This window comes from Apium graveolens, chromosome 6, assembly GCF_009905375.1.
Source record: "Apium graveolens cultivar Ventura chromosome 6, ASM990537v1, whole genome shotgun sequence".
NCBI classification, from domain to species: domain Eukaryota; kingdom Viridiplantae; phylum Streptophyta; class Magnoliopsida; order Apiales; family Apiaceae; genus Apium; species Apium graveolens.
In genome coordinates this window covers 300,404,492-300,409,427 of record NC_133652.1, presented here as the reverse complement: position 1 = coordinate 300,409,427, position 4,936 = coordinate 300,404,492, and the positions used below count along the sequence as shown (strand labels likewise).

The 4,936-nt window shown below is 32.7% G+C and overlaps 1 long non-coding RNA gene across 2 annotated transcripts; it reads right to left on the bottom strand.

Moving 5' to 3' along the window:
- Positions 1–200: 200 nt before the first annotated feature.
- On the bottom strand, positions 201–3,089 carry LOC141667693 (uncharacterized). Of its 2 annotated transcripts, XR_012552747.1 has the most exons (6): positions 2,814–3,089; positions 2,344–2,496; positions 1,828–2,034; positions 1,051–1,083; positions 754–915; positions 201–664 (listed from the first exon to the last, which is right to left on the bottom strand). It is a non-coding gene; the product is annotated as an uncharacterized LOC141667693 (long non-coding RNA). The 2 variants fall into 2 exon arrangements; XR_012552746.1 differs by having other exon boundaries at positions 1,828–2,496.
- Between the last annotated feature and the right edge of the window lie 1,847 nt (positions 3,090–4,936).

The following is a 4,936-nucleotide window of genomic DNA, read 5'->3' as shown; positions in this document are numbered from 1 at the left end:
GCTAATACAACATCAAAGTTATGTTGACTCGTAGCTAGTTAGTATAGGTATCTATAGCAACATAGAAGCTACTTTATTGCAAACAACAAATCCTGTTACAATATATCTTAATAGCAACGTACTTTGGTCTCTATAGTAATATACGTAATGTGTTGCAATAGATCTTACAATTCTTAAAAATTTATATTCAATAATTTGTTTTGTTCCTTTTTCCTTTTATTTTCAAAAATATAATCATAATTAGTCAAATATTTAAATCCAAAAATAAATTGAGATACTCCAAAAATAATTACAATGATAACTCAATTTAAATCAATAAATATGAAATCATGAATTATTACAATAAAATAAATCAAGTTTTATCTAAAGAATTAATCATCCTCGTTGATTGTAGACAGACATATGTACGGCTCTCTATATCTACATCAACAATATCAGTTAATAACGAGTTAATAACCGAGTTTCTGGTGGGGACAATATCGAGTATTTACTTGAATCGGCAGTACACTGGAGTTCTTTTAGCAGTTCATCACCATCACTTGCTAATTTGGCGCTGCAAATGCTGGCAGTCACATGGGAGCCAACATCCTCAAACATTTTGGTTACTGACAGTCTCTGAAAAATTCCTTCCAATTTCTCTCCCCTTTCTTTACCAACCGAGGTTCTGCATGTAGTGATGCCATTAGGATAAGTTCTTTCTCAAGATACAGAATTCAAAATACCCAAACACAAAATCAAAGGAAAAATCAGTACCTTGATATGAACGAATACTTTGTTAATCCATCTTCGTAATCTAGCTTAAGTATAGCCAATACATCATTCAATCCTTGCAAAGCCCTGCTACTTTGACATTACCTGGTAAATTGTTCTCATGACCTTCTATCAGACACTTTTCTGAATTACAGTGTTTTTTGCCTGTTAAAAAATATGGGGAATAAAGGGCACAACATCAAGCTCGTACTACAATAAGTTTGTAATTACACATGAAGCTTGCAATTACAGCAAGCTCACCAAATTTAAAACTCAAAGAAGCAGGTGGAATAGGCATACCTGTGACGTAAAAGAGGTGCTAATGTTGCATACCTGAAAAAATACCACATAGAATTAGTGATCGCTCCTGGAATGTATACATGTGAAAGAGGTAAAGACAAAAGTCAATCACATTTTCTAGCATGCTGATACTTCCTTTTCCTAGAATATTTAATAACTTGACTTCCTAACAAATGATACTTAATCAGCAAAAAGGTTCAGTTTATCAAACAACCCCCAATTTTACTATCAAATTAAAAGTGCACCAAACCACAGAAACAATACACTTCTTCCCCCAAGAATTTCATTCATTAACAACATAGGATAAATATGAGAGGACAAAGAACATGCACTGTGTTTCCAACCTTTAACATTTTTAACAACAGATTCAAATTATAGACATCTTCCCCAAAGGACAGGAGCACACACTCTCCTATATCGAACTATAAAAGTTCAAAAACCCCAACCAAGAATGTACATATTTAAACCTCATGGAAAGAGTGTAGAGCGACCACTAAACCCTAAGCTCAACGAATTTGAGATTCACAAGAGCCTGCCTCCACAACTACCCATAAAAGTGACCTTAGATCTATAAATAATCATTGTGATGGACAAATCACTGGAAATTTACTGCTAAAAGAATCACATTCATTAGAATGAAAAAGTGTTTCAGCTGCTAATTATAATGAGAACAGATTGTTCATTGGAGACTCATTTTTCCTACATCCTTTATATGAATTACCTTCAGAAATAGCACTGAGAAAGTTCTGATAAATTAAATAAATAATAACAAAATACCTCTTTGCATTTTAGTCTAGATTTGAACTTGGCAACAAGATCCTGTGTGGTCACCGGTTTTTCCTGTGTCAAGACGGCACTAATTTCATCTTCCGTGACAGGACCAGTAACTGTTGAACCGGATTCGACGGGTGCTGAAGATGAACCTTTTTTTGGCACATTCCTTTTTGAACTGGAGACTGGTTCTTCTTTAACGGGTTTGACATCCTAAAAAAGGATTCAGATATAGAGCAAAAAAATAGCTAAAACACAACAATTATCTACCCTACCTAGGATTGCTTTCTATGTAATGTGATTCTATTACTATCATTTATCACCAAGGTCAAGTCGATAGTCACCTTTTCCATCGAAGAACAAAAAAAACCCTTGTTTGAACCCCTAAGGTGCTATATACTAGATCCCGAAAGCAGGTATTAAGCATAAATTTAAACAAGGACGCAAGTGCAAACCTATTTTTTCCGTCTTCGCTTTATTAGAAGGAACAATTATAACAACCTTTGCATCATCAGAAGATACCTTTCTCTTTCCCTTTGCAGACTTAGAAGTAAAAGAGGTCCCGCAAGTAGATGCTGAAGAAATAGGTTTTAAAGGACTTTTATCAACAGGTTCTTCTTTGGGCGCATCCTTCCTCTTTGGAGCTAGTATAGGGGATGCTGAAATTTCATCTTCCTGCACAAACCAGAGAAACTCATCAAACCAGGTATTAAAGATACAATATAGAAATTTTGATTTTGTTTGATGTTGTAAACATGAATCAGGATGTATGCTAGAACATAACATTTTCAAACCAAATCTTTTACTTCCTTGGTCCTATTTAAACATCCCTTAGGACAACCATTAGGCCAAATTAACCTAATCTTTACCTCAAAACCACAGATCTTCAACCTAAATAAAATAAATACAAAGTAACTCAAACAAAGTAACTCAAACATACATAAAACCTCACACCCATACATGTTAATTCGAATAGGGAAGAGAATTTATACCTCAAAATCAAACCCATTATAGCTTGAAATTGATGAAGAGCTTCAACCCAAATCTTTTTCGAACTGTTGTGGTCCAACCCAAATCGAAACATGAATGATATGCTTTAACTCTAATTGAACTCAAATTCTATGCTCTAAACCTTAAGTGAACACCAATCGAACCTGCCGCTTGAAACATAAATCTGTGGCTTCAAAGCCTAATTTTCCTTCTTTCACAGTCGCCGAGAGTAGAGAATCGAGTAGGGGGAAATTTTATTTATCAATACCCGCTTTGTTAAAAATTTGGCCGCCCAAGCCCAAACAAGATTTCACAGGACCAACCCATTTAATATTCACCATTTACTTGTTTTTAAATTATTTAAATATTTAATTTTTTTAATTCTACACATTATATATAATTTAAGAAGACAATTAATTTAATTATTTGTAAAAAATTAAAACTATTACTCCCTTTAAGATATTTATCTATAAATAGATATTTCACTCATTTTAATAAAATTTATTAGATTTATTAAACTAACTATTAAAATTTAATCTTTTAATTTTTAATTTAAATGAACTTTTTTTGTGGTTATAAAATATAAATATATAATTATTTGATATAATCTTACTTTTCGGGACAAATCAATGAATTATTTTATCCAAATCAAATATTTATAAAAATAAATTCTATTTTTAGGTTAAATTTAAATTTAAATTTTGTTTTATTCTTAGTCTATAGCAACACATCATATCATGTTATATAAATTTTGTTTTATTCTTAGTCTATAGCAACACATCATATCATGTTATATCTACTTAACACCTCAATACAGTACTATAGCTTTAGTAACGCGCATAGTGTAGGTGTTGTGATAGGGTAAAATAATCTAAGGTAACACCCCCCCAAATGTTCAGATAAGCCATATATGGCATAGTGATCCATTGACATCATCATCATCCATTAATATAAGTTCTGAAGTGAAATTCTGATAGTTTCTACTTGATATCATCAATTGCTCCTAGCAATCTCCCACTACTTATTCTTTATGGAAATATGGACAAATTCCAATTGATGATGTCAAAACTATCTAAATGCAAAAATCAGGTATGCATACTCAATCTTGCTTAAGTTTATATCAGACTTTAATCTTCTTCCTGAACCGCTTCTTTAACTTGAGCAATGTCAGCGGTTAATTCCAGTTCTTCAGCTCAAAAAGCTTCATAAATCTTGCTTCTTTGGTGAGCTTGACTAATTTCTTCTTCTTTTTCACATTTTCTTCAGTATCATGAGCTTGAACTACTCTATAGATTGGATCTATCAATGTTTCAGATTTAGATTCCTTAGATACAGACATCTTCTTTGCAACAGCTTTGCCTTTAGGCTTTAAAATCTTTGCCTATTCTTCTATCTTCTCTTTTTCTTTAAGCTTCTTATCAGCAGTTCCAATAATTTGTGATCTGAGAGATTTTTCATCTTCTGTCTGACTGATTTCCCTTATAACTATACCTCTAGTTGCTCTGTTAGAAGGATCATCTTCATAAAGTACTGGAGAAATAAAAGCAATATCAACATTTGAAGTCTTCCTCAATTTGCCTTAGTCGTTCAAGATTAACTCCAGAATTTTATTATGCAAATATTCTTCTACTCACCTCAGTGTCAAATAATTGACTCTTTGGATCCTTGTAGAACAGAATTGTCTTTCTTCCTTTAACTTTCAGAGTTTGAAGATAATGACTTGCTTCAGCACCAACTTCTCTCTCCAGAATACCTTGATCTTCATCAACAGCAGTTGTAACTCATGAAGATTGTTACATTTTATTAGTCACAGTCAAATCTTCAACTCCTCTTTCATTTCTCTTACTTTCTCCACCTTGTCTAGACTAAAATCTAGTGATTGCTTTTGATGAACCACTAACTCCAACTGGCTCTTCACCTCTTCTACTTTTACTATCCTTCTGTCACCACTTATTACCTCCATCAAGATTTTTATCATCTGTATTTGTCAATGTCAACTGCTTGCATTTAGATTTAATAATTTTCTCCCCCTTTTTGGCATCATCACCAAGAAAGAATCAGCTTTATTGAATTCCGTACTTATGTAAGTTGATCAGAGATTTGAGTTTGTTTAGCTTCCAATCTA